Raw genomic sequence first — 13,024 nt, 5'->3', positions numbered from 1 at the left:
CAGAGCCCTGAACATCACTCACTAGGCAGAAGATTATATCACTATGAATATCCCTGGCTATCAAATATTGTTCTTTTTTTTTAATTTTTGAAAGAAAGCGGATGAATATGAAAATTAAGTCTGTACACAGTCACGAGAGGTCAACTGTGATGAGTTTGATGGAAAACAACCCATACAAGGTCTCCATCCCTTTTGAGTTTCATGAGAATCTATATCGGAGGAAGAAATAGAAGTTTATTTGCTGCTGGCTAGGGTTAATGTATCATCTATTTACAGAAGAACCAGGATATGGAGGTACTGATTTCTCAAGAAAGGTAGGGAATTATCATTGGCAAATGCCAGTGGGTAAAGATGCCAATTCTTAAAAGAAATTCTCTAGACTGATGATTGTGCATAACTATCTCAGGGTTGTCCTACCTGACATATTTATGAAGCATCAGAAGTGGCTTGTGAGCTTAAATTAGTCTTGTGAGAAAGAGTTAAATCCAATATGTCTGATGCTCTGAAAAGCATCTTCCCCAATCATGTCTGCAAGAGCGTAAGTTAACAAGCATTACATCACCAGAAAAAGCTCTCCTTGGCTGATCTTTCCCTAAGGGCAGACAAAGGTTTGCACCTGCTTGTAGAAGAGGATGCTTTTAAAGATTAATCCTATTACGTGTGAGGAAAAGTGTTCTATATGCTATATTGAAAAGAATCACAGAAGCACTTTAAGGCAACAATCTCCTTCAGAGACTTATTTATTCTGTGTTTAGGTGTAAGGGAGTATATGTGTATGTTAAGGAAAATGCCAAAAATTCTGTATGTATGAAAACCAGGTACAGGATCCTCCCAGCAATCCAAAAAAACCTTTCTTATGCCATGATGGAGTAACAGAAGAAGCATATACCATTAATTTATAGGGGGAAATTTTTGAGCATTCTTAGTCCTAAAAAATAACCTTTTTGGCTCTTCTGACATCTTAGGACATATCTTGCTAACAGATGTGCAAAATAAATGGGGAGAAGCCTAAGTGCTCACAGACACAGTTCACAGCTCTGGCTGCTGGATACTGACATGCTGAAGTGTAGTTCCCAGGGAAGGAGCCTGGTGGGGCCCCCCTCCCTGCTGGGGGTGTGCACTGCCTCTGTGCACACTGTACGTCAGATGCTCACTGTGAAGCAAACACTGAATGCTTTTGGCTTTGCACCTATTCTTTGTTGTTGCTGTTGTTTTTTGCTTTTTTCAGAAAAGCTAAAAACCTCGGATTTCTTTCACTTAGTGAAAACAGATACTAATGTAGTTTTGCTTTGTTTTTTATTTTTTTTTTTGTAACAGCAAAGTGGCAACATGAACTTTCAAGAAGCAGGGAACATGCCTTAGATCTTGATCAATGTCAGGATTTTCATGAGAGGCCCATGAACAGATACTGCGCAATCAGGATTAGATTCAATTTCATGAAGTTAACATGATTCTAGAGTTACTGAAACCATTTGACAGTGAACACAAATAAAACAACCATTAGATCCTATTGTTACTTGCATGGAGCTCACTCTGGGGAATGAGAGTCAGAGGAAAATGACTTGGTCGTGTTTAAAACAGGTTTCTGAAAATAAAGACTATTTTGAGGAAAGGCACTAATTACCACGGCAATTTGTTTCATTGGCCTTTCTATAAACTTTATAGACACCACAGAAGTAAATTCTATAGGCTTCCTTGAGGGTGAGAGGGTTCTGCTAGCATGATCTAGAATATCAGAGAGGATGCTCAGTTGTATAGAAGGGGAAAAGACGACCATTTAAAATCCGTCCTTTGGGATGCAACACTTGCCTCTGTACATGCTACTCTCTGTTTACGTACCCTGCCTCTACTTTTCTACCTGATGAATATTTATTCTTCCTTTGCAGATCTAGCTAAATGTCACTTCCTTTGTGCTCATTAACTCTCCAGGCTGAATTAACTGTTCATTCACTGACCCATGAAACTTAGTAGAGTGGCTTTCAATTTGCAGTTATAATGAATGCTGTAATCTCCTGACAAATGTAGGCTCGCTCCTTATGGCTCCCTCCCACCTCAAGATTCTGGAGCACACTTCTGAGGATCATTTGCTGAAGGGAGAGAGATTTCTCTCTGGTGGTGTGAGGGGGCCAGTGTTGTACGTGTTAACAGTAGCAAAGAGGAAGTTTAAAACATGGCTGAAGTTCACTGCTTCATGAAGCTACTTCACTAGGGACTTCTGGTTTCCCTTTCAGGCCCCAGGCAAACCCCTAGGTGCAAATGCTTGAATCACAGCTGCTAATGCCCCATGGGTCAAAGCAGGTCACATGGCTAAACTCATATTTAAAATCATGGGATAAGAAGAATGATAAAGCCACATTGCCAAAGGGATGTCCATATGGGGACAGGAGAAATACGTAGTCATTTTTTTTATAATCTACTAAAATAGTCTTTTGGTTTAGAGACAAAAATCCTCTAACCTGCTGCCAGACTCATTCTTTGAAACATAGATTATTTCATTGATCATTTCAGCTTTGGAACATTTGATGAATCTTTACTGTCTTCAGGATAAAGTATAAACTGTTTGTCGTGGCAATAAAGCTCTTTTAGGATCTGGCCCTACATCCGGGTCTGGCATTATTTCCCAACCCTTGCACATTTTCCTAACTTATTCACTGTTCCCACACTGGCTCCAGTTTGGCCCAGATAGATTCACCACAAATATTTCTTGAGAAAGACAGCCAGAGCTGTCCCTCGGAGCTTATAGTGTAGCTAGGAGACAGATATTAAAAATATAATTACCCCCTTTTTTTTCTGCAATAGGTTTGCCACCCATTGTTTCACACCCATCGTGAAAACCACCACTAAACCTAAACCAAAAATGGGACAGGAAAGGACTCACAACAACATCATCGTCATTGGACACGTAGACTCGGGCAAGTCTACCACTACTGGCCATCTGATCCACAAATGTGGTGGGATCGACCAAAGAACTATCGAAGAATTTGAGAAGGAGGCTGCTGAGATGGGAAAAGGCTCCTTCACGTATGCCTGGGCCTTGGATAAACTGAAAGCTGGACGTGAACGTGGTATCACCACTGATGTGTCCCTGTGGAAATTCCCCGTGGAGACCAGCAGTGTTATGTGACCATCACTGATGCCCCAGGACACAGAGACTTTATCAAAACCATGATTCCGGGCACACGTCAGGCTGACTGTGCTGTCCTGGTCGTTGCCGCTGGTGTCGGTGAATTTGAAGCAGGGTCTCGGGGAATGGGCAGACCCGTGAGCGTGCCCTCTGGCTTACACACTGGGCGTGAAACAACTAATCGTTGGTGTTAACGAAACGGATCCCACTGAGCCACCCCACAGCCCGAGGAGCCCCGAGGACATCGCCCAGGAAGTCAGCACCCGCACCACGGAGCTTGGCTACCCCCCCACGCAGCAGCACCACTTGTGCCGTCTCTGGCTGGAAAGGTGACGACAGGCTGGAGCCAGGGGCTAACACGCCGTGGGGCCAGGGACGGAAAGTGCCCCGTGAGGACGGGGATGCGGGAACCCACTGCTCGGAGCTCTGGCTGCATCCCGCCGCCGACTCGTCCACCTGCCAAGCCCTTGCACCTGCCCCTCCGGGACGCCTGCAAAATCGGTGGTGTCGGTACCGGCCCGGGGCCGAGGGGGGCTGGTGTTCTTCGGCCTGGCAGGGGGTCACCTTGCTCCGGTCAATGTTACACCTGAAGGAAAGTGTGGAAATGCACCGGGACGCTGGAGTGAGGCTCTTCCTGGGGACAACGTGGGCTTCGATGTCAAGAGCGTGTCTGTCAAAGATGTTCGTCGCGGCGACGCGGCCGGCGACAGCAACAAGGACCCACCCGTGGAAGCAGCTGGCTTCGCGGCTCAGGTGATTCTCCTGAACCTCCAGGCCAAATCGGTGCTGGACACGCACCTGTGCTGGGCCGACCCGCAGCTCACAGCGCTTGCAAGTTTGCGGAGCTGAAGGGGAAGATAGATCGTCGTTCTGGAAAGAAGCTGGAAGATGGTCCCAAGTTCGTGAAATCTGGGGATGTGGTTCCTGGCAAACCTATGTGTGTTGAGAGCTTCTCTGACCACCCTCCTCTGGGCCGTTTTGCTGCTCGTGACATGAGACAGACGGTGGCGCGGATGTCCTCAAAGCGGAGGACAAGAAGGCAGCTGGAGCTGGCAGAGTCCCCCAGTCTGCCCAGAAAGCCCAGGAGGCTAAATGAGTATTATCCCCAACACCTGCCACCCCAGTCTTGATCGGTGGTGGAAGAACGGCCTCAGAACTGTGTCAATCGGCCACTTGGGTTGAATAGTAAAAGTCTGGTTAATGAGAACAACGCATCGTAAAACCCTCAGAAGGAAGGGAGAATGTTGTGTGGACCATTTGGTTTTATTTTTTTGTGCGTGTGTGGCAGTTTTAAGTTATTTGTTTTAAAATCAGTACTTTTTATTGGAAACAACTTTTTAAAAAAGATTTTACTTATTTATTCATGACAGACAAAGAGAGGCAGAGACACAGGTTGAGGGAGAAGCAGGCTCTACGAAAAGAGCCCAATTTGGGACTTGATCCCATGACTCCGGGATCATGACCTGAGCTGAAGGCAGATGCTCAACCACTGAGCCACCCAGGCTTCCCTAATGGAAACAACTTGACCAAAAATCTGTCACAGAATTTTGAGACTCATTAAAATAAAAGTTTAATGAGAGAAAAAAATATATATATATAATTACCCCGAAAATAATTGAACTATAGTTATGAAATGTGCTACCCCTGTGACTGTGAGGAGGCTCTAACTGAGCACTGCATACACATATGGGGTTTATCTATGCCAAGCCCAGAAACATGAAGGGTAAATCGAACTTTTCCATGTGAAATGAAGAGGTGGGGCATAGACACTGTTGGTAGGTGGAACAATGTCTGCGGTGAAGGTGGAAAGAAGCTTCCTTCAGGTGGAAAGGAGCATGAACTCTTAGAAACGCTGCAATAAGGCCAGGGTTGCCAACATGTAGGTATGAAGGAGAAGATTCCTGCTCATGCAGAGCCCAGAAGTATTTTAAATTTAGAGGAAAAAAAATCTATCCTGAGCAAGATACGATCAAGTGGGGAAGCTGTCATCATCTGACACAGAGGAAAGGGAGATAATAAAAGTAAGAACATAAAGTAAGATGTGCTAAGATGGTAATAAATTCTAGTTCTCCAGTGAGTAGCTCAAGGAGGAAACAGAAATCAGATACGAGCATCAAAGAAAGATCTGTAGACAGAAAAGCTTCAAGATCTGATGGATGCCAGAGGCGTAAGAAAAAGGAGAGACTACAATGAAGACATAAGGAAATAGTAAAAGCGAAAGGAGGTTCGATCTGACAATGAATTTGATGCAACAGAGGAACTGACAGTAGTTCATTATGACCAAAGTGCATGAGAAAAACAGAGTAGAGTGAGATGTAGTGGGGGATGTAGCCATGGGCTGCATGACCCCCAGGTGAGGGGGCAGGACATTTAGATGGGGTGATGGCAGCTGTAATTATTGTGTCCCGGCGAATAAACTTTCAAGTCTTTTGTGAAAAACTTGGTTATTTTTATAGGTTGGAACAGCCAGTTTTGCAAAGCGAGAAATTGGGGGTGAAAAATGTATACTACATGATAATTTCAGAAAATGACAGAGAAATTCACATTGTATTTTCACAAAGTTTCAGGTCCTGGAACATTATTCAACTATTATCCAAGAAACCCTTTCTTTGCCTGAAGTCTGAAATCTAATCTGTCATGCTCCTTTTTCTCCACTCAGTGGGTGACTGACTACACTCTCCTGGTTACTAGATTCAGATTTCTAAAGTAAAGAATTCAGATGGGTGTGGCCTGACATCTTTTCCATTGAAGACAACTATGTATCAAGGTCAAGATTAGAACAAGAAGTATGGAGCAGAAGTCATTAGGTTATTTTATATTTAAAATTTGAGATGATGACAGGGATGATGGAGGAGACTGCATGTCCAGTGTCTATGTCTCAAAAAAATCCAGGAGTCACACGTGATCACAAGGTGTGGAAAGATTACTCACGAAGGATACTAATAGCAACATAAGAGACATCAAAATGCCCTTTAACAAGTCAAGTAAGAATGAAAGGAAACGTATGTGACCATTATTAATCTTTGGCACCAGCAATCCATGTCTCATGACTGGGTGTCTCTGGCTGGTATGTTCTGTGTCATTATTTTCTCTGGAAACTTTATGCTCCCAGGTTCCTAGGGCCTGGACTTCATAATTCAAATTCTTGCCTAAGACACTTTGTTAGACACTCCACAATTCTTTGGCAAATAGTGAATTTCTGCTTCAGTATATAATGTACTCCAAAGGTTCCAAATAATGGAATTTCCAGATGTATCTAAACAACTGGTTTTGCTAGTATGGCTTGGAAGTTGCATATTCTGGCAAAGTTAAAGAATATGTTTGTGCTTTATAAACGCCTTTTTGGGTGGAGGATGAGGACCTCACATCTCAGGGTGCTGTAATATTGGTTTATTTCTCTTTGTATTTTGTCCAGTTCTCTATCACTTTTAAGGAAGTACTCCATGATCCATGTCAGATTTGCAACAACTGATTTTTAAAACCAACTTCCTTCCCCAAAAGGAAAAGATCCTTATGTGTGGCAAGGATCCCCAAAAGGGGATGTGTGTCCTTATCCCCAAAAGGAATGATTCCTTATGTGTGGCAAGACAGCAGATGAAAATTTCTTGTTTTTCTCATATGAATTTCAACCTTCTATATTCTAATATACCTGTGTAATTGTCTAAATTAAGTGCTTGGAGAATTTTCCCATGCTTCTAAATGTAGGCCATTTAGGCATGACCTCTCAAACACATCTACTATAATGAAGGGGGAGACAAGCTTCAGGAAAATGAAGTATGAGAATAACAACCAGAAAAACCTGACTGGCGTAGGACTGGAGAAATAGTATGACTCAGGAGGTAATATGGAAAACACTTCACTTTCTCATATGGTTGATATAAAAATGACACTTACGAGCATGATGAGTTAGAGGAAAGGGCTCCTTGACAAGTGAATGGCTCGCCACTGGACACTTGCAGGGCAACAAGGATTCAGATATCCCAAAGGCAATTCACTATGCTTCCTTTTGCATTTATCTGGCTGCCTGATTCTGGGGTTTCTACAAGATTTCTACATATATTAGGACATTCATTAGCACAGCACCTTTGGAGAAGCAATGGAACAGGCAGGATTATAGAGTTTGAGTATGAGACTGATCCACATGTCTAGACAGATTGTTTTGGCTTCATTAGCATTGTAAGTTGCACTTACCAATGCATCCCTCACCTATTTACCATACTATCTGTATGTGTAGGGTGGCTACGCCTTTGCTTTTTCTTTATTTTTTTTAAAGATTTTATTCATTTATTCATGAGAGACAGAGACAGAGAGAGGCAGAGACACAGGCAGAGGGAGAAGCAGGCTCAGTGCAGGGAGCCCGACATGGGACTGAACCCCGGGACTCCAGGATCCCCGGGACTCCCTGAGCTGAAGGCAGATGCTCAACCACTGAGCCACCCAGAGGTCCCGCCTTTGCTTTTTCTTTACATTAAATCCCATCTCTCCATATGCCCAGGTACCTGCCTCATAGATATGAATACCAAAAAACACCACTCACACTATTTGGAAGGCATTCAGTCGAGCCAAACAGCAAACCAATAACCAAATGAAAATCTGAAATTCCTTTCTGTAAACTCTGTCTATGGCTCATCCATGGAACCTCCTTTCTGACTATGGATGGTGTCAGCTATCAGGGCCAGTTTCCACTTTGGTAGGCAGGAGCAAGGATTACTGCCATGTGTATTTCTAGTACTCTACCCAAAAGACTAACAATATCTCCCTTTCATTATTTCTTTAGGAGAAACATAATTATCATTTACTCCTGTCATTCTCCCCAATCCTTTTTCCTCAAGCTACTGAACATCCCTATCATACAGTGAGAAATCTGTAAACTAGATAGGCTGTTTAAAGTGTCCTCCAAGTCTCTTGGCAAGGCCTCGATGTCAGGAATCTGCCATAATCAACCCAAGATACTAAAAGATAAAATCTCCTTCCATAGATAATTGTACTTTAATATGGAGCCCTGAGAAACAACTACAAAAAAACAAAACAAAACAAAATCTCATCATTAGGTATAAGAGAAGAAAGACTTGTAGATGTACCAGCACTGCTCTTGTTCTTGTGGATGTCCTTTTTGTGCTTCAACTTTTAACTTCTCTATGAAGGTAGATTGCTCAATGTCAAATATATTCCTCTGAAAATAAAATCTTTAAAGCTGACCTGATTTCAAAGACCTGGACTTCATAATGAGCACCATTATGCTCATTATGCTACATTGTAAAATGTAAGTGTGCCGTGAGCCACAGTGGAGGTAGCTGCTCACTAATAAGGATCTCATAGTGACCATTACTACTTGTTTTCTGAACTGAGCTGTATAGGCACTATGACCATGGTGTTTGTAACCGTCTCTCTAACAGAGGCTTTTGCAAATTTCCATCAACTTTTTAAAAAAGATTTTATTTATTTATTCATGAGAGACACAGAGAGAAAGAGACAGGGACACAGGCAGAGGGAGAAGCAGGTTCCCTGTGGGGAGCCTGACGTGAGAATAGAATCTAATTATGGTGGCACTGTGATCTTGGACTTCCAGCATCCAAAACTATAAGAAATAAATGCTTATTGTTTAAATTACCCAGTTTGTGGTAATTTGTTATAGCAGCCTGAACTAAGACACGTATCATCAAATTAAATGATTAACAATGAAAACTGAGTTGGTGGGAAGTCACTTTAACTTTGTTTTGTTTGTTTGTTTTACAATATCATAGATAATAGTTACGTCTAAGTGATCTACTTCAAAGATAGTACTCTTTCCTTAGAAACTGGCAATATTATCTTGCTTTCCCATCTTGTATAACACATACTTATGAGTAACTAGTGCCAAAGTCACTTCCAAAAGAAGCTTACTTTAAATCAAACAGATGAACACAGAGAAAAGAAGAAAAAAGAAAAGAAGGAAAACCATAAACAGACTCTTAACTACAGAGAATAATCTGAGGATTTGCTGGAAGGGAAGTGGGTGGAGGGATGGGCTAAATGGGTGATGGGCATTAAGGAGGGCACTTGTGATGAGCACTGGGTGTCACATATAAGTGATGAGTCACTAAATTCTACTTCCAAAACTAGTATTACACTATATGTTAACTGACTAGAATTTAAATAAAAGCTTGAAACATTGAAAAAAAAAAAGCAGCAGCAGCTTACTTTAACAATTAATCTGGAGAATATAAATTCCATGAAAGCAGGAACTTTATCCTGCACATGACTATGTCCCTGATACCTTCAAGGTATGCTGAAGGAGAAATATATGTTGAGTAAATCAACGAATGATTCAATGGATATATTATTACTGGACCTGGATTGTTGTGGGTTAATAATATGTTTGATGCTACCCTGAGTGGCAGCTTGTGTTCCCATTAAGGCAACTTTAAGGAATTACCTCTGTAATGCAACATTAGAGATTTGTAAGTACAGAGGATGGTCATGCACCTGACCAATGGTATGACTAAGAAGGCTGAGACCTGCTGTGGGATGGAGACAAAAGAAGTGTAGGACAAGAAGTTTATCTTACAGAGACATACAATTCAATAGATAACAACTAAGTAAAAGTGCAAGGTTGTACAGGATTAAGAACAAAATGAACAGGGGTACCTGGGTGGCTCAGTGGTTGAGTGTCTGCCTTTGACTTAGGTTGTGATCCTGGGTCCTGGGATCGATTCCCCCCCCCATGAGACTCCCCATGGAAAGCCTGCTTCTCCCTCTGCCTATGTCTCTGCCTCTCTCTGTGTGTCTCTCATGAATAAATAAAATCTTTTAAAAAATAAATTAATTAAAAAAAGAACAAAATGAACAAGGCAGATGAGACCTGCTATAGGAGTTTGGAGAAGATAGAGATAAACATGAGTGCTTTCAAGTTGGTTCATATGATTTTCGACTGAAGAACAGACTTGGCCAGAAGAGAGCTGAGGCCAGAAAAGCCCCTGAGGGACAGGGTCATAACAGCAATGCAAAGTTACATCTTTCTGGACTAGTACTGAAGTGAGAATGAAGAGGAAGGTGAATCATGTGCACACACAGATACTGTCTTCTGCTAGGCACTGTGCTCAGCTCATGTGAGGTGATTATTTCATTTACTCTTCATAACAACTTTCTAAGATAGCCATTATCATCTGCTTTTCAGATGATAAAATCAAGTCTCAGAGAGAGGTGAAGGGATTTGCCTAAGATCATAATTGTTTTATGCAACAGAACTAGGATTCAAACATAAGTAAGCCTGACTCCAAATCATACTCTTTTAAGAAAGATAGGACATAATATATACAGAGCATGGAGCGAAAAGGTAACTCAGCTTTCAAAGGTGAAATACTGTGCATACACAAGACATCCGGAAACGACTATTAAAGGAAGGGAAAATATAGATTAAAAGCTGCTTCAAAAGCACTCCAGGGGTTTTATTCCACATCTAGTAGTTTTTTAGAAAATGGTAGTGTGCTTCTGTAATAATTCTAGACCTCGTTTGTCCTCATATTTTGACTACTGGGTTAGAATTTTGAGAAATAATTCTGATCAGTAAAGTCCTAAATTATAGAGCCTTTTTTTTTTTTTTTTGTTCTAGGAGGGATTTCGTGTCAAGTAGAGATACTCTGAAGAATACAAAGTAAGCCTGTAGCTACTTGGGGCACAATATTCAGGATTGTTTCAATGTCATATTTCCCTTGTTCAACAATGGTGAGACTACTATTGGGTACAAAAGACCTTTTGCAATTTTTCCTCTTTGTTTTTTTTTTTTTTTTTTTTTGGTATTTCAATAAAATTTTACTTATGGACATTTTATTTTTTATTTTTTTTTTCTTTATGAGTTTTCTTTTTTCTTTTTTTTTTTTATTGGTGTTCAATTTACTAACATACAGAATAACCCCCAGTGCCTGTCACCCATTCACTCCCACCCCCCGCCCTCCTCCCCTTCCAACACCCCTAGTTCGTTTCCCAGAGTTAGCAGTCTTTACGTTCTGTCTCCCTTTCTGATATTTCCCACACATTTCTTCTCCCTTCCCTTCTATTCCCTTTCACTATTATTTATATTCCCCAAATGAATGAGAACATATAATGTTTGTCCTTCTCCGACTGGCTTACTTCACTCAGCATAATACCCTCCAGTTCCATCCACGTTGAAGCAAATGGTGGGTATTTGTCATTTCTAATGGCTGAGTAATATTCCATTGTGTACAGAGACCACATCTTCTTTATCCATTCATCTTTCGTTGGACACTGAGGCTCCTTCCACAGTTTGGCTATCGTGGCCATTGCTGCTAGAAACATCGGGGTACAGGTGTCCCGGCGTTTCATTGCATCTGTATCTTTGGGGTAAATCCCCAACAGTGCAATTGCTGGGTCGTAGGGCAGGTCTATTTTTAACTCTTTGAGGAACCTCCACACAGTTTTCCAGAGTGGCTGCACCAGTTCACATTCCCACCAACAGTGTATGACGGTTCCCTTTTCTCCACATCCTCTCCAACATTTGTTGTTTCCTGCCTTGTTAATTTTCCCCATTCTCACTGGTGTGAGGTGGTATCTCATTGTGGTTTTGATTTGTATTTCCCTGATGGCAAGTGATGCAGAGCATTTTCTCATGTGCGTGTTGGCCATGTCTATGTCTTCCTCTGTGAGATTTCTGTTCATGTCTTTTGCCCATTTCATGATTGGATTGTTTGTTTCTTTGGTGTTGAGTTTAATAAGTTCTTTATAGATCTTGGAAACTAGCCCTTTATCTGATATGTCATTTGCAAATCTCTTCTCCCATTCTGTAGGTTGTCTTTGAGTTTTGTTGACTGTATCCTTTGCTGTGCAAAAGCTTCTTATCTTGATGAAGTCCCAATAGTTCATTTTTGCTTTTGTTTCTTTTGCCTTCGTGGATGTATCTTGCAAGAAGTTACTATGGCCGAGTTCACAAAGGGTGTTGCCTGTGTTCTCCTCTAGGATTTTGATGGAATCTTGTCTCACATTTAGATCTTTCATCCATTTTGAGTTTGTCTTTGTGTATGGTGAAAGAGAGTGGTCTAGTTTCATTCTTCTGCATGTGGATGTCCAATTTTCCCAGCACCATTTATTGAAGAGACTGTCTTTCTTCCAATGGATAGTCTTTCCTCCTTTATCGAATATTAGTTGCATTTGCTATTTCTCACTTGGAAAGATCCCCCCCACCACCCCATCCACTCTCTACCCTATATACACACACTTGGTAAAATTCATCTTCTCAGACTCATCTCAAAAAGATTCTAGAACTGGCACCTTCACTCTTGCTTATTTGAAAACTCTTATAGAGCCATAATTGATTCTTCTCTTTCTTGTATATCTAATCATTCAGCCAATCATTCCAACTCTTCCTTTAAATTATATCTCCCATCTAACCACCTGTTAACACCTTCACCCATTACCATGTTGGCCTACATCCCATCTTGGATAATTTCTTACTTGGATAATTACAATAGCCTCCTAACAGGTCCCTATTTATATCCTAACCTCTCCAAGGTCTGTTTGCCATCAGTAGCCAGAGTGATTCTGTTAAGATGCAAGTCAACTGTCATTTCTCTGCCCCAAATCCTCTACTAGATTTCTACTGCACTAAAAGTAAAATCCACATTTCTTTCCACAGCCCTACATGATATGCCACCCTGCTGCTACCTCTTTGACCTTATTCCCCAAACTCTTCCCCTTATTTGCTCTGAGCCAGTTACAATGGCCTGATGGAGCTCATGACAGCCATTAGGCATGCTGATCCTCAAGGCCTTCACACTTGATGCTCCCTGTGTGTGGAATATTCCTCTCCCATATCCACATGGCTCTCTCCCTCACTTCGTTCTGGTTGGCAGTGTGCCTTCTCTGACCACCCCTTTTAAGCAACCTTGCTCTATAATTCTCTAGCCT

At 41.7% G+C, this 13,024-nt stretch overlaps 1 protein-coding gene and 1 pseudogene across 4 annotated transcripts in view; one reads left to right on the top strand and one right to left on the bottom strand.

The window, feature by feature from the left end:
• MTHFD2L (methylenetetrahydrofolate dehydrogenase (NADP+ dependent) 2 like) overlaps positions 1-13,024 on the bottom strand; it is a 136,936-nt gene that overhangs the window by 10,165 nt on the left and 113,747 nt on the right. The window lies entirely within an intron of this gene.
• Positions 78-4,449, top strand: LOC140604219 (elongation factor 1-alpha 1 pseudogene; annotated as a pseudogene).

Source organism: Canis lupus, chromosome 14 (genome assembly GCF_048164855.1).
Source record: "Canis lupus baileyi chromosome 14, mCanLup2.hap1, whole genome shotgun sequence".
NCBI classification, from domain to species: Eukaryota; Metazoa; Chordata; class Mammalia; order Carnivora; family Canidae; genus Canis; species Canis lupus.
Note: the sequence above shows the minus strand (reverse complement) of the source record. Positions and strands in the feature narration are given on the sequence as shown.